This window comes from Peromyscus leucopus, chromosome 4, assembly GCF_004664715.2.
Source record: "Peromyscus leucopus breed LL Stock chromosome 4, UCI_PerLeu_2.1, whole genome shotgun sequence".
In the NCBI taxonomy this organism is placed as follows: Eukaryota; Metazoa; Chordata; class Mammalia; order Rodentia; family Cricetidae; genus Peromyscus; species Peromyscus leucopus.
Genome location: NC_051066.1, coordinates 37,238,726 through 37,255,987, shown reverse-complemented (window position 1 = coordinate 37,255,987; position 17,262 = coordinate 37,238,726). Strand labels below are relative to the sequence as shown.

Sequence of the window (17,262 nt, the reverse complement as noted above, 5' to 3'; positions counted from 1 at the left end):
CAGGGAGAAAGAAAAGTACAAGTAAGACGATTCAAGGAATGGGGGCAGAGACAAGGTACTCTAGTTAAGTGTGTACACTTCTTGTAGCAGATCCAAATTTGCTTCCCAGCATCCATATTGGGTGGCTCACAACTGTCTAAAACTCTAACTCCAAAGATTAATACCCCTTCTGGCTTACACAGGCAATCGACAATGTACACAAACAAATATCCAGACATACCCAATACATAGAATAGGAGGAGGAAGCTGTGGCAGCACCTAGGAAATGGCTCTCTGGGTTAAAAGGACCTACTGCCAAACCTCATGATCTTGAGTTTGATCCCCAGAAACCACCTGGTAGAAGAGAAATCTGACTTTCGAAAGTTATCTGACTTCTACATGTGCTCACATACAGCACACAAAATAAATAAAATGCAATTTTTAAATGAATAAAAAATAGCCAGATGTCATGGTGCACACCTTAAATCCCCGTACTCAGGAGGCAGAGACAGACCCTCTAAATTCGAAGCCAGCCTAGCTTACATAGTTAGTTCCAGAGAGACCCTGTCTCAAAACAAACAAACAAACAAACAAAAATAAGGAAAGAGAGAAGTATGAAGTGATTTAAAAGTCCAGAGGATGTTATTAGCTTCCAATATATCTTTAATAGTAAAATCTGGAGTACAATTGAAGCCTTGAATGATAATGCATGCCTACAATCCCAGCACTCAGGCCGAGGAGGCAGGAAGATTATGAGTTCCAGGCTAGCATGCTATCAAAAACCAAAACAGAAGATAGGCAGATGGCTGCTTGAGGACTGAAATTCAAAAACTAACATCAACGGGGGCCAGTTCACAAATGCCTTAACTCCAGCTCCAAGGAACGCAGCAACCTCTTCTGGCCTCTGCAAACACATACACACACACATACACAGATACACACACACACACACACAATTTTTTTTCTAAGTTAAAGTAAATTCTATGTTACCTGCTTATGAGGTCAATTTTATTTGACCTGTACCACAAGTTGCCTGTCAGTGTAAAACTCGAAAAGCCGTGAAGTTACAAAGCAGAGAAGTAACCATACAACCCAGAAGCAGCTGTTTTCCTTTCTTTTTTGCAGTACTGAGACTAAAATTGGGGCCTCACTCATGCCAGGCAAGCACTATATCACTGAGATATCACCTTAAACTGTAATTTTAAGAAAAATTTTAGTCAAGCACTGTAGTGGGTAGCCATTCCAGCTTGGATCTGGAAGTTCCAACCCCCATTGAGACTCTGGCAACTGTCACGCGAGGGGAGGCGCCTGGGGACCCAAGAGCTGGATGGGCCAGCGCTCTCTCTGTGCGCTCCCTCGGTGCCAGGACGCTGAACGGTGAAGGTGGACTATGCAGAGCTCCGGAGAACACCCCTGGACTGCGTTACACCTTCCCCAGACCCTGCGACCTATCCATTACTTAATTTGTGAGTTACGCCATTAAATAAATATCCTTTTACCTACGTGGAGTGGCCAAAATAATTTCTCCAATAAAGCACAGGTGGCACACATCTTGAATTCCAGCACTCAAGAGACAGAGGCTGGCTGACTTCTGAGTTCAAGGTTAAACTGGTCTACATAGTTAGCTCCCTGCCAGCCAGAGCTATGCAGTAAGACTGTCTCCAAAAAAGAAAAACTCTTTTGCTATTACCGGTTTTTGAGACAGATTACACTAAATTGCCCCAGTGATCTTCCTACCTCGGCCTTCATAGTTGGAATTACAAGCTGTGTCACACTAAGCCTGGCCCCAAGTTTTGATTCTGCTTCCTCTCCTACCACAATACTGCAGATCACTATGTCCCATTAATCTAATAATAGTTCCTTTCAGGTATGTCAAGTCATATAGTAACACAGTAAACAAATCCACACTACTAGAGTAACAAAAAAGACCCAACCTATCCATATGAACCAATGTTGTTTCCTATACCTAAGTCTTTTCCTGTATTTTAATACATTTGTTAATACAAATGTATTAACACACTTACTAGTCAAATTCACTTAACCACTTTCTTTCCAAAACAAGACACTGAAGTTTTTTGGGGTTTTTTTGTTTGTTTGTTTGGTTTTGGTTTTTCAAGACAGGGTTTCTCTGTGTAGTTTGGTTCCTGTCCTGGATCTCGCTCTGTAGACCAGGCTGGCCTCGAACTCAGAGATCCACCTGCTGGGATTAAAGGTGTGCACCACCACCGCCCGGTGACACCTAATGTTTAGCACAAGCCAACTTCAAACAATTTGTAGAAAAATGGTAAAATGTAAGCTTTGCAATCTCTACACGTGGTATGAGTCTCTAATCTCTAATGCTTAATAAGTCTTTTACCTACAAAATGGTGATGATACTACTTTCAAGTGTGAGATTTGGTGACATAGCACACACTGAACAAACACTAGCTGTTATGAAACAATACCTCCAAAGTTAGAAAGTCTATTGGCTTTTTTATTATTTGAAATTTGTATTTATCATAAAATAAAATCTTTAAGAATCACTCAGGTTTATATATAAGCCATTCTCTGCAAAGACACTTCTACCAGTGTAGTTACCTTAATGGTATCTTTGAACTAAGAGTATCACTTGGGGCTCGAGACGGCTCTGCAACGAGACTGCTTACTGCTCTTGACAGAGGACTGGGTTTGGTTCCCAGCACCAACATGGCAGCTCACAATCTGTACTAACTCCAGTTCCAGAGGATCTGATGCCCCCTTTGACCTTGTTGCTCTCCTATACACACATACACATAAAATAAATTTTAAAAAGTATCAGCCTATTGGCTGTGAAGACTGCTGAATTGGGAGGTGAGGGCTGGGGATACAGCTCGGGTGGCAGAATACTTGCCTAGCATGCAGAAATACATAAAACTGGGTGTGGCTGAGGCTTCCTACAATCCCGTTTATAATCTCAGCATCTAGCAGAGGCATGAGTAACACAAAGTCAAGGTCATCCTCATATATTTAAGGCCAGGTTGGGCTAGCAACCCTATGTAAAAAACTAAAGGGAAGGGGAATTTGCTCAGTGAGTAAAACATGTTCTGCTCAAGAAAGAAGGCCTGAGTTTAGATCTGTAGCACCCACATACAAAGCAGGGTATGGTAATGCACATCTGTGCTGTGAAACAAAAGACAAGAAGATCCCAGAGGCTCACAGCTCAAGATCAGTGAATTGCAGTTCATTTAGACTGTAAAGACCTTATCTCAAAAAATAAGGTAGAAGCTGGGCGGTGGTGGCGCACGCCTTTAATCCCAGCACTCAGGAGGCAGAGGCAGAGCCAGGAGGATCTCTGTGAGTTCGAGACCAGCCTGGTCTCCAGAGAGAGAGAGAAATGCAGGACAGCCAAGATTATACAAAGAAACCCTGTCTTGAAAAACTAAAAAAAACTTAAAAAAAAAAAAAAAAAAAAAAAAAGGTGGAGGGTGATAGAGGAAGACACTAAACCAGATACTGATCCACATACATACACAACACACGCAAAACATAAATAGCTGTTTATAGCCTTTGCATTTACACACAAAGCAAGTATCAAAAAGTGCTGTGATTATAAACAATAAGATGAAGTCAGAGTCACAAAAGCTTAGACCACCATGTATGTAGGACTTAAATTTCCTATTGAATTTTTTTTTGTTGTTTGGTTTGTTTGGTTTTTCAAGACGGGGTTTCTCTGTGTAGCTTTGCGCCTTTCCTGGAACTCACTTTGGAGACCAGGCTGGCCTCAAACTCACAAGAGATCTGCCTGGCTCTGCCTCTGCCTCCTGAGTGCTGGGATTAAATGCGTGTGCCACCACTGCCCAGCCAATAATGTGTATTCTTAAATCTTTGGCAAATCATAAAATACGGCTACAAATTTCTCCCATACCCTAGTACGAACATATCTTGGCAGTGCCATGTGGTTGGTCTGGACAGGACACAGCCAACTTTTACTTTTCTATGCCTTGAATGTAGATGTGCCTTGCAAGTCATACTGTATGGTTTGAAAAAGTCCTGAGGCCTTCCATTTCATTCCCTGGATGCTATCCTGAAACATCATCCCATAAGAGATCACTTGGAAAGGCAAGATCCAAGGATCAACCAACACCACCAAGGGGCAAGGAAGCTAACTGTGCCAAGAGGGAAGTCCTTTGACACACAAAACTTCTAGGGCCTTTCACAAAAAAGTTCTCTCTTGATACTTAGCTAACACATACTTAAGGTATTCTTAATATTTTAAAGGTTTTCTTTAGCAGCAGCAGCAGCAGCAGCAGAAACTATCCAACTGTACCACTATCAGTCTCCAGCACTTAAAGATATAACCTATTCTCTCTGAAGAGAAGGCAGTTTAGGTGTCACAATTCACTCTCCAGTCACCCATTTTAGAGTTCTTGTGCAGTCAGAAATACAGTATTACCAGCTTTTACAAGCCTATCCTCTTTTACAGCTGTTGGAAAAAATGGGTGCAGAGGATTAGGTGATCTTAAAAGCAGACATTCAAACTTATCTTGTCTAACCAGTCGTCAGAGAAAACATATTTGAGAACAGGTAAAACCAGCTTGGACCACAATAAGTTCATGTCAGTGCGGAAAATTAAAAATTACAATCAGACACACAAACATCAAATCTCAGTCAACTCTTAAATTATAAGAGCAATTTTATCATTTCTGCTCAGTCCTTTTGGATTCACTCCCAGCAACTTTACTAATGATACAAGTTTAACAAATAAACAAACAAAGACAAATGAAATAATTCTCCTTCGGTGACTACTTCAGTAGGAACTTGTTCATTTTAAGTTGTCATCTAATTTGGCCCATTATTGATTTAATAGCTCATTACTTATTACTTAATTTGTTACTTAAAAATATGGCTTGACGCAATTTTAAGTATTTCCAAATTTCTTACTGCCTTAAGGATCAATTTTATTTGGATACAACAGTTCTCCATCACACAGCACGGGGCACTAAACTTTCTAATATATCACAGAAAGTCTTCCATGGCAAGCTCTAACCTTCCTTCATTTTACCTCTCAGCCGTGGGAAGCCAACTGTCACCTCCTAAACCACATCTCCACAAGCAGGTCCTAGCCACCGTCAGCTTAGCGTAAGCATTTCTCCCTTTAAGTCTTCCCAAGCCCGACCACACCACTGATGCCCCCCCCCCACAGTATTCATGTATAGATTTACAGGAAGGTACTAACAGCAGTTGTTTACAGATCGGTCTGATGACTAACTCTGAGTTGTAGAAGGGAGGTTGCGTCAAGCTCATTGTTGCAAAGGGAAACTCTAGTAACCAAACAGTGCTTATACTACTTGATAATTTTCCACACTAAGATCACCTTAAGGTATATTAAAATGCAGACAACTCTTTATAACAGATGGAAGAAGCGTGAGAGACGAATATGAAACTGACTACTTATCATATGATACAAACGTTGGTTGTCTACATAAATGCTATGGATGACTCATGCCCAAGTGGATTGTCCTTCAATGTAGAATAGAGAAGAAAAAATGTAGTTATGTAGGAAAACAATCCTCCTTATTCCAGACATCTGACCTAGGTTTGGGGTTACAGCTAAGTCAGAGAGTAAATGCTTAGTATGCCCAAGACATCTGATCCTATGAAACTGAAAATAACATAAGGTAATGGGGTGGGGTACTAAATTCCAATATATACATATATGAAACTGTATAAAAAGAATAAAGAAAAAAGTCTATAGGCATAAGGGGGGTGGTGTACCAAACATTTAGGGTAAAACTAGAGCTGTGTAGTGCTGCTGGATCTGGTGGCTTAGGCAAGAGTACCTTAAGTTAGAGGACAGTCTGGGTAGCATTAGGAGTTCAATGCCAGCATAAAATACAAGGTAGGACCCCTTCTACACAAAACAAACTCACATATACATGAAGCGATGTGGATACAACTCACAAAGTCCAATTTTAAGTTTTTTTCTGATCAGAATACTTGGGTTTACTAAACCTGTGGTAAATTTCATTTGTTTATAGTCATTAAAAACTCACACTCCAAGTATTATGCCCTGAAGTGTCTGTTGACTGTTTGACACACTAGCTCATGTTATTAAAAAAAAAAAAAACGCATCTCAAGGAGTGGGGAGCCTCATCTCAACTAGGAGATCTGAAGAGGTTAAATAACTATGGTCCTGGTCATGACCAGAGCCTCTGATTCCATTGCTACAGCCTCACCATCACGCTGCGGCTTCACACTTACTGGAGCTGTAAAGAAAACACTGACCCCATTTCCGGTTCTCTTGTGAAAATACACAGAATCTACTATAGAAAATACACTGAATACAAATCTACTACTGTTTGATTTGTAAATCAGAAATGTATCGCTATGCTTATCTTCATTATTTATCTTCCACTCTGGATACAAAAGGAGCAGAAAGGAATAAGAGATAAGGAAATGTTAAAACAAAGTATCTAAAAGCTACACAATGGTGCGTGAACCGAGACAGGCTCTCATTAAATTGTTTTCACACTGGTCTTGACGATGTGTTTATTACCTCCACGGACCACCACCACCCCACCCCCGCGCCGCCGCTCCCCCCAATATACTAACATCTACTTTTGTGGGAAGGAAGCAGTGTTCATTGTAGTGGTTTCGATATGGTGTGTGTGTGTGCTCTTCGTCTTCACGACGCAGTTTCTTCAAGATGAGGGAGCCTTTTGCTACTCACACCTTGCCGTGTCTAGCTAGCGTCGGGTCACTGACACCTCTCGCCCCGGTTTGAATCTCAAGAGCCACCTTTTTTTTTTTTTTTTTTTTTTTTTTTTTGCTACTCACGCCGGCGTCACGCCACTCACGGTGCGGGGCCACGCAGAGGCCTACCTACCATCGCCGACTCCCAGGGGCTGGGAACCTGACCGGCCTTCCAGGAGGGGTTGCTCAAGGCCGATCCCGTCCTCCCGCCGCCCGGGTCCCCGAGGGCCACGCACCGTCCGCCCTCCCCGCTCCCCGCTCCCGGGGTCCAGGGTGGGGGGGGAGGTGCGCACTCCAGGGCTCCCCTCCCCCACCCCCACCGCCGCCGCCGCCGCCGCTCTTTACCCTCGTCCAGCTGGCACACCACAGGGAGCGTCGGGCTCGCCGCAGCCACACCGCCGCCTCCTTCCTGAGGTGGTGTGCTCGGTCTCGGGCTCCAGGCGGAGAAGTCGGCGACGAAGCACAATGGCGGCCGCCCCTCCGGATGCGGCGCAGAACTGGCCGCCGCCGTTGGCAGCCCCGCCCTTCCTCCTCCCCCGCCCTCCCCCGCCCTCCCCGCCCCGGCGCGCTCTCGGGCCGCTTCTCGCGAGAGTGGCCGCGTTGCGGGGGAGCCGGGAAAGCTGCGGGCGGGCTAGACGTGCCCCGCCGCGGGGTGGTGCTCTGACTGCGGCAGCCGTTGAGGGCCGCCTCGGGGGAAGCTGCCAGGCGCCACGGTAAGCGGCCGCGGCTGGTCGGCGACGTGCGGGCGTGCGGGCGCCGGGAGCGGCGCGGGAGGCCGGGCGGGCTGGTCGCCGCCCGGAGAGTGAGGGACCCACGGCGCCCGCCTGGCTCCCGTGCCCGGCCGCGGGCCCCTTGCAGGCCCGCCGCTCCGGGTCCCGCCCGGCTGGTGGCGTGGGTGGATTTTTGTTTCTCGGCGCTTGGCAAGTGGCGCAGTGACTGTTTACTGAATCGAGTCAAACACTGCCTCCTTCTCCCACCTCCCCCTCGAGCCTCCCTGGCGCGTCCCTGCCCACCTTGTAGGATTTGACAGCTCTCCCTCCACCTCCAGCCTTCTTCTGATGGATGCGTACACCCTTCTCGTAGTTTCCTTGGAGTAAATAAGTTTTAAAGGTCGGGGTGTTGTTTTTCTTTTTCTTTTTCTTTCTTTTTTTTTTTTTTACGGTCACGTCTATTTTAAAATTATGCTATTAAGCTTTGAGAGCGCAGCTACAGGTTTTGCAGCAAAACATTCACTTATTGAGAAGGAGCGAGGGAATCTGTGACGTAGTCTGGTGAATATGAGAGGAAACTTTCAAAACCACTGTAAATGTCTGAAACTAAGATGTAAATGAGTACTAATAAATACAAAGAGTATGGGAAAGCCACAAATTATGGGGAGTTTGAATGATCTACCAAGCAAGAGTTGTTTAACGGTAAGTTCTTACTGAAACTTGGAAGCATAGTGAAGACACTTGATTTAGACCTATTTGATTTAGCTTTTTGTTTTGTTTTAAAGAATCCCTTGAATCTAAATAATTACGCTGAGTGAAATGCTATATATACTATATATATATATATATATAATATATATATCATTTCATCTGAACAAAGTGGAGTATCAGTCAGTAATCATCCCTGTTTCGTTGATCTCCACTCATCACTGTAAGTTTTAGCTAGTACAAACTTCAGTTTTTTGTTTTAATTTTGTTAAAGTTGACACCCAGGCATCAGCCTTTTAGGGTGTTGAAATGTAGACAAAGTATCTAGTAGGGGATATAATTAAGTACAGATTACTTTTGAGAAGATTAATTTGTCCTTTTAAGAAAATTAATTGTTCTGTTCTGTTTGACTGGCCGTATAACACCCTTAATTAGAATTCTTGGGTTCAAATCTTAGCCCTGCCTCTTAGTACCTTTGTCTTCATCAATTATTTAACCTTGCTAAGAATTCCTTAATCCAGGCTTCTTCCTATGGATTAGGGACCATAATCACAGTGCTGCCTAAACTTCATGGTGTTGTTGAAAGGATTAAATGAGGCCATTTATCAGTTCTTAGAACATAGCAAGCGTTCCATAATTGTTCATAGTTACATTGCGTGTCTAAACCACCACTTGGCCTTTCTGGAATTTAACACTGTGTAGGCCCTTAAACATCTTTTTGAACTTGTTCTGTGTTAAGTGGAATAACAGCACCATTTTCCTGAGCTATAGTAGTCAAACCTGGTAGTGGGAACTTCTCTACAGAAGCCCTACTTCTGGCAAGGATGGTGCAGGTTTTGGGAGATTATGGCTTCATTTTCTTCCAATACTGAGGAAATTATATTGAGAGGTGAGTGTGGTACCAGATTTCTATTTGACAGAGCTTCCAGATGTTAACTGTGTAAGACTTTTTAGTTATATTTATTTATTTATTTATTTATTTAGTGTGTGGGGAGGCGCTTGCCTCAGAGCATGTGTGAGGTCAGCGAGCAACTTGTAGGAGTGGGTTCTCCCTTACTATGTGAGTCCTGCGATCAAACTCAGGTCGTCAGGCTTGGCAGCAAGCTCTTTTACCTGTTGATCCATCTCACAGGCTCCAGATTTCAATTTTTAGTTAATGCTAGGAAATATCTAAAAGCCACTGACGTGTTTTTTTCTTTGAGAATGGTCAGGGGCTTGTGTGTGTGTGTGTGTGAGAGAGAGAGAGAGAGATTTACTGATTGATTTACTCCCTGTTGTGAATTTTAAGTAATTTATCATTGTCAACAAATAATTACTGAAATTTTGCTATGTTAGAGACATTTTATGTTTTACTAGGAATTATGGATATAAGTAGGTATAATAGTGTCTACATGTTCCCAAACAATAATCAGAGCAAACAATTTGATAGGCAAGCATCTGAAATCAGAACTCTTCGAAACAAGATAGACTCAACACCCTTTCATTTGTAGAGTCCTCTCACTTGGCCCTTTTTTGATAATCTCTCCTTTATGACTATGGCTCTTTTCTGAATTCAAGTGTCTTTGTTGACCTCTTGCCAACACTGTTCTCCTTAGTTCCCATTTCTTGATGTTACTTCTCTAAGACAGTGTCTGGCTTCTATTGACTGCACCCTTCTGCTTTATAAACTTGTCGGTCATCTAGCCGTGATCATGCAGTCCTTTATTCTTAGGCTTAAGTGTTGTTATTGTTGTTTAGCCCACTGGATTACTTTCTCTTTCTGATAATACATTTCAAGTTCCCTGTTCTCTTTTCATCATTATACCACACAACCTTCTTAGACGCTCTTCTATGTCAAAAACAATCATAAAGCCATTCTTCATTGTTGAGAAGATGAGGTGATGTTAGCTTTTTGAAAATTGATCATTTTCAGTTATACATTATCTTAATCTTTTGAGAAACAGGTTTCTACACCATGAGACAATATTTACAGTTTCCTCTCAAATGAAAATCTTATTAATCCCTGGGCTAGAGAAGGGAATCTGGTATCATCAACTAACTTGACAATCTACTATTTAAATTTATAGGTAGTGCCTGGCATGGTGGTGCACACCTGTAATCCCAGCACTCGAACTCAGGAATCGGAGGCAGGAGGATCACAAGTTCAAGGCCAGCCTGGGCTATGAAACTCTGACTCAAATAAACAAAAAAATAATAAAAATAAATTTATAGGTAGGTCCCATTTTCTAAATTAAGAATCCGTATTTGCAATAAATATGTTATGAAAGTCCTGTGCTGTACATCTTCGATAAAAAGAATTCTTTTTGTGCCAGAAATTGTAACCCTTGTATTTAATGATTTCGTACATTTTTAATTCTCCTTAACTATTATTGAAAACATGCAAAATTTAATAAATTAATATCTAAAACATTCCTTTAATTGACTTCTGCTTTTTTGGGCAGCAAAAAATCTCCAAGGTAATAATTTAATCTCCAAAGGTAATAATTAAAAATATAAGAACATGTGAAAAGAATGCCAAAACCTGCAACACTGAGAAACTGCTCTCACACTTAAACTTTAGTATAGGTCTCCTAATTAGAGATCGTATTCATTCATAGTAGTTCCAAACAGTCTGTCCTAGTAAGGATGATTTCCAATTCATGGGGCACAATTTCCATGATGTGTGTGACACACCATTTACACTGCTTGAATCCTAGAATGTGGGGCTAGAGAGATAGCTCCGTGGTTTAGAGAGCTTGGAGTGGCCAGCACCCACATCCAACATCTCATATAGCTCCGTGGTTTAGAGAGCTTGGAGTGGCCAGCACCCACATCCAACATCTCATAACTGCCTGTAACTCCAGCTGCAGGGTATCTGATACTTTTCAGGCCTTTGAGGGCATTGTATTCAAATGAACAAATCCACATACTGACACACACATACACACCTAATTAAAAATTTAAATCTTAAAAAAACTAAAATGTGTTGAGTGAAAGCAGCTATCTTTTATTAATGATACAATTAGTGTTTGGAAAACTCAGGCTAAATCTCACCCACCAGCTGTTACTGTAAATACTTTTAATGGAACAGTCATGCCCATTAGTTTATGTATTGTCTATGTATTAGTCAAGGTTCTCTAGAGAAGCATGGGCAGTTGTATACCACACATTATCTGTCACTTACCAGGAGATTTACTTTGAGGGTTGGCTAATACAATTGTGGTGGCTGACAAGTTTGAAATTTATAAGGCAGGCTGGCTCTTAGATTCAGGAGTCTTTGACAGTCTTGAGGGAGAATTTCCTCTTTCCTAGGAAACCTTAGTTCTTCTGAGACTGATTGGATGAAGCTCATCTACACTGTTGAGAGTAATCTTCACTCACAGTTAATAGGTCATGGATGTTAATCACAACTACAAAACTCCTCCATAACATCTTCTAGATAAGTGTTGATTGTTTAACTGAGTACTAAAGTCTTGTCAAGTCAACACAATAAAGTTAGCATCACTTGACTGTGATTATTTTCTTCCTACAGAATCAGAATTGAGTACCTGAGACAGTATGACTGAGAAACACTAAAACATTCACTGATCTCGTCCTCTATCTGTTACTGTTCTTGTTGCAGTGACGAGATCTCTGACAGAAAAGCTTTAGCCAGGAAAGGCTTGTGCTGACTGTTTTTATGTCAGTTTAACAGAAGCTGGGGTGGCTTGGGAAGAGCGAACCTCAATGAGAAAATGCCCCCAGCCAGATTGGCCTGTAGGTAAGCCTGGCCTGCATTTCCTTAATTGATGCTGGCTGTAGGAAGGCCTATCTCAGTGTAGGTGGTGCCACCCCCGGACTGGTGTCCTGGGTGCTATATGAAGGCACGATGAGCATGCCAGTAAGCAGTGTTCCTCCATGACCTCTGCATCAGTGCCAACCTCTGAGTATGACTTTCTCAGTGATGGAGTGTAATGAGGAACCATTAGCTAAATCCTTTCCCAAGTTCCTTTTGGCTATGGTATTTTATCACAGCAGTAGAAGCCCTAAGATGGTGTAATTTGTGTCACAGTTGGGGTGGTAGTCCACCATGTCAGGGAAGACATGATGGTGGGGCAGTGAGTTGGCTGGTCACATTGCATCTGCAGTCAGGAAGCAGAAAGAAATACGGAGTAGAGCTCTACTCAATTAATTTCTTTCTTCTTTTTTTTTTTTTTTTTTTTTTTTTTTTTTTTTGGTTTTTTGAGACAGAGTTTCTCTGTGTAGTTTTGCGCCTTTCCTGGAACTCACTCTGTAGACCAGGCTGGCCTCAAACTCACAGAGATCCGCTTGCCTCTGCCTCCCGAGTGCTGGGATTAAAGGCGTGTGCCACCACTGCCCGGCCTCAATTTCTTTTTAATGGAGTCTGGGAACCCTCGCTATGGAATGATGTTAGCTTCATTAGGATGGGTCTCTCAACCTCAGATAAACTATCTGGAAATGCCTTCACAGGTATGCCCAGAGGTTTGTCTCCTAGGTGATTCAAAATGCCAGCAAGCTAACAAGATTAACCATCACAGGTTCTTTACAGAAAATTTGGGAACTTCTGGAGTGAACTGTAAAATTAATTGCAGTTAAAATTAGATTAAACTAATTACTGTTCCTGTAATATAGTCTACACACACACACACACATACACACACACACGAGCACATATAACACACCCAGGTTTTGTTGTGATAATAAAAACTACATACACTTAATCTCCATTGCCTCTTTATATTTCAAGAGGCTGAAAGCAGAAATGGCTATGGATAGAGATTCTGTGGGTACTCCCTCTGACAAATTTGGTTGTATCCCCTTTCTTATATTTTTACATGTATATATGTATCATTAGTTTTAATTATCAACTTGATACAGTCTAGAATCCCTTGGGAATAAGATCTCAGGGAATTGTTTAGATTAGGTTGGCCTGTGGGCATGCCTGTGAAGAATTTTCTTAATTGAGCTAATTTGGGTGGGAAAACCCACCCTAAGTGTGGGCAGCACCATTTTATGGTCTGGGCTCTGGGCTGGGTGAAGAGAGGAGAGCTGACTGAGCAGTAAGTAGCATGTGTATACTGATTCCTTGCTGTCTGCTCTTGCTGGATGGAATGTGACCACTTCTCTTCCAGCTCTTGCTGCTGTGACTTCCCCTGCCATGATGGTGTGTAACCTGTAACTGAGCCAAAAGAGCCTTCTCTCTGTTAGGTTGTGTTAAAGTATTTTGTCATGCTAATAGGAAAATAAGCTAAGACAGTTATGTGTATTTGTATATAGATAAATAATGCAAAATTTAAAGTATATAGCAATTATATCTTGTTTCCTAGCAATTTTAATATAGTGCTTTTGTGGGGGTCTCTTGTTTTCTTTCCTTCCTCACTCTACCTTGTGCTTTTTAATTTGGCCCTCCTGCCTCTTCTGCTTCACAAGCACCCTTCGCAATCACTCTAAGAAACTGCCGCGTGCTCCTCCACTGTTCTTCATGCATGGCCATGCAGTCATAAAAGAGGGAGAGAGAGTGTGTGTATGCGTGTTGTGTATATACAGGGTTGTTTGTCGATAAAGGGAGAGGTTTTACCATTTGGATAAAACGGTAAAATTAAGCATGTATCTTAAGGAATTGGGGAACTGTATAGTTTGAGAATATTGCCCAGCATATGAAAGGCCTAAGTCAGTGCAAAGCACCATAAATTAATAAATACATAGTACAATTCATAGATCACGTTTAACTAGCAAATCTAAATAACAGACATTTAATATAAATTTTACGTAGACATCTTTTTCTAAGAATAGATTATCGTATCATGTGAGATTGAGAAAATATTCATCCTGCCCATTAGTATGAAAAATTCTATTGGTGGAAATTTCTCCCTTTTTTTGTTGTTGTTTTTTGTTTTTCAAGAGGAACAGGGTTCCTCTGCATAACCCTGACTGTCCTGAAACTCACTCTGTAGCCCAGGCTGGCCTCAAACTCTCAGAGATTCACCTGCCTCGGCCTCCTGAGTGCTGGGATTAAAGGTGTGCACCACACCACAGCCTGGTGAAATTTCTCTCCTATTATTATTTATAAATTGCATATCTACTGTTAGGGAAGTGTCATATCCTAACTACAATAAAAATATACGTGTCAAAATTTTTAAACATTGTTCACATGTGTTCATTTTGTGTGTGTATGTATAATACATGTGTGTGAATACGGGTGTGCGTGGGGAGATCAGAAGAAAACTTGCAAGAGTGGGGTTTCTTCTACCATGTAGATATTGAGTTTTAAACTTAGGTCATCAGATTTGGTTGCACACACCATACCTGCCCAGCCATCTTGCCAGCCCCTATGTGTTGAAATGTAATGGCCAATATAATCATATTAACAACTGGAGACTTTGGGAGGCATTTAAATCATAGAGCAAAGCTCCCATGGCCAAAGCCCTGAGAAAACATTTGAGGGCTGGACATAAAGGTGGCATAGTAGTCCCAGACTGGGAAACTGAGGCAAAAGAAAATCTTCAGCTAGAGGCCAGTCTGAACTATGTTGTGAGACCCTGTCTCAAAACAACCAGAAAGTGTGGAGGTGGGGTTAGTAGAGGTAGTGTGTAGGTTGAAGGAATAGAATTGCTCTTCTGCCATACCACATAAAGGACATAGCATTCTTCCCTATTGGAGGACACAGGCGCCTTGTGGAAACAGGGTATCAGATACTAGTCCTCTTGACATCGAGATCTTAGACTCCCTAGCTTCCAGAACTGTGAGAAATGAATTTCTACTGTGCATAAATGACTCAGTCTGTACTATTGTGTTAGAGCAGTGCAAGTACAGTAAGAGAGGTAGCAGGTTGTATCTGAATGGCCAACTTTTATTTAAATAATGAGTGTTTAGAGTAGAAACTACTATCTATAAATACCAGACATTTATTCATGACAAAATAAAAAATGATTCAACTCTTTTCTATGCTGAATGTTTTAATAGCAAGCCATTAAAGTATGACATTTTTCTATAATTAAAAGGAAAATAAGGGGTTGGGGATTTAGCTCAGTGGTAGAGCGCTTGCCTAGCAAGCACAAGGACCTGGGTTCGATCCTCAGCTCAAAAAGGAAAATAATATTTAAGGGGTTGGGGATATAGCTCTTTTGGTGGACTGCTTGCCAGACATACTTGAAGCGTGATTCAATTCCTGGGACAGCATATAACTGGGACCATGGTAATCCATGCCTGTAATCCTAACCTGTTGTGCCAGTACTTGGAGGTGAGGTGGAAGAGTCAGAAGTGCATGGTGTTCTAGGCTACCTAGAGTTCATGGGGTCATGAGAGAGACTTTATCTCAAGGAAGGAAGAGAAAGAAAACACAACACTTCAAAACTTTTTAAAAGGCTTTTTAAAAAGTATGTCCATGTATGTCTGTGAGTGGATATGTGCGTGTGAGTGCAGGTGCAAACAGGCCAGAATGCTATACTAAATAGTTTAATAATTGCTATTTTTTTTTTCAGATTTACCACTACCCTTTTTTTCCATAAGAATTACACAGTATCTTTTTAAATCTTATGCTTAAAAGAGAGAATACGCCGGGCAGTGGTGGCGCACGCCTTTAATCCCAGCACTCGGGAGGCAGAGGCAGGCGGATCTTTGTGAGTTCGAGGCCAGCCTCGTCTACAGAGCGAAATCCAGGAAAGGCTCAAAGCTACACAGAGAAACCCTGTCTTGAAAGAGAGAGAGAGAGAGAGAGAGAGAGAGAGAGAGAATACGAACTTTTCAGAATGTGTAAAATTTCCTCTGCAATACTTATATTGTCATAGCTATCTAGGTTGTATTCTAGAAATACAGTATTAATGCCAAATCTCAAGTTTTTTAAAATTATTTTTCCTTATGGTGGTATGGTTTGAACCCAGGTTATTATACATGCTAGGAAAGCATTGTACTACTGAGGTATATCCCAAGATCTCTCCAAGCTTTTGAAAAGGACATTTATCTAAAAGAACAGTGGCAGGCTATTTAACGTTGTTTCTGCTCTCCTTAAGATAAATGTATAGATAGTTTTTAAATTATTTTTTGTGTGTGCATGTGTGGAGGTCAGAGGACAACTGTCAGGACTGGTTCTCTCCTCCACTGTGTGGGTTCTGGGTCTTGAACTCAGGCTCTCAGGCCTGGTGTCAGACACCATTGCCAAATGAACCATCTAGCTGGCCCTGAATTTCTTATTTTTAATTAAGTGTATATGTATGTGTCTGTGTGGGGGCACATGCACATTAGTACCCCTGGAGTCCAGAAGAGGGTAGATGCCTAGAACTGAGGTTACAGACTGTTGTCAGCTGCCTGATGTAGGCGCTGGGAACCTATCCAAGGTCCTCTAGAAGAAAAATGTACCATTTCTTCATCTTCTATAAATAATTTTTAAACTTTTAGTAAATTGATTAGTGTAAGGCATGGAATTTTAAAACTTTATGCATCCTTTGCTATGTTACTTGACTCCATAACTGTGATACACACCTTTTTGTATGCTTTTCATTGATAGGTTGGACATTTTTAGAGTCACTTACATGGTTTGTACTTAGTGCGAGATAGTATTGACAGCTTATCTATTTCACACTCAGAAGAACAACTAGAAGTCTATCATGTTTTTATTACTTGACATCTCCAGTGTTTTAGAAAATGTTTATGTTCTTCATATTTCATTTTTTTTACATTGTAATGCCCTGTAAGTAAATGTCCCAGCACATTGACTTCTACAGTTCCAGTGAGGAACTATGATCAGTACAGTCATGTGGTTTCACAGTAGAGATAAGTTCTGAGAACATTGTTAGGCAATTTTATGGTTGGGCAAACATTATTTATTGTTTTCTAGGTAGTGTAATCTTATGATACCACTGTGACATATGGAGCCTGTTGGGAAACATCGTTATGTAACACATGACTATAAATAAAATAAGAAAACCTTTAAAACAGCATATTATAGGCTTGGGATGTAGTTTAGTAGAGTGTCTAGTGTACAGGAAGCTGTGGGTTTGGTCTCCAGCACCAAATTAAGCTCAGCATAGGGCACAGGTCTAACACCAGCACTCAGGAAGTATAAGCAGGAGGATCAGAGGTTCAAAGTGTACCTACATGAGACCCTGTCTCAATGAATAAAGAGCATATTATAAGTGAAAAATGCTATAGATAAATAAGGTCCTAGAAATTCTGAGTT

At 41.5% G+C, this 17,262-nt stretch overlaps 1 protein-coding gene across 7 annotated transcripts in view; it reads right to left on the bottom strand.

Moving 5' to 3' along the window:
* Nucleotides 1–7,213, bottom strand: part of Marchf7 (membrane associated ring-CH-type finger 7) — a 43,231-nt gene extending 36,018 nt beyond the window's left edge. For all 7 annotated transcript variants that reach the window (XR_003734636.2, XR_005091323.1, XM_037204816.1 and 4 more), the window contains exon 1: nt 7,036–7,213. The gene's annotated coding sequence lies outside the window, so the exon portion shown is untranslated. The remainder of the gene's footprint in view (nt 1–7,035) is intronic.
* Nucleotides 7,214–17,262: the final 10,049 nt, after the last annotated feature.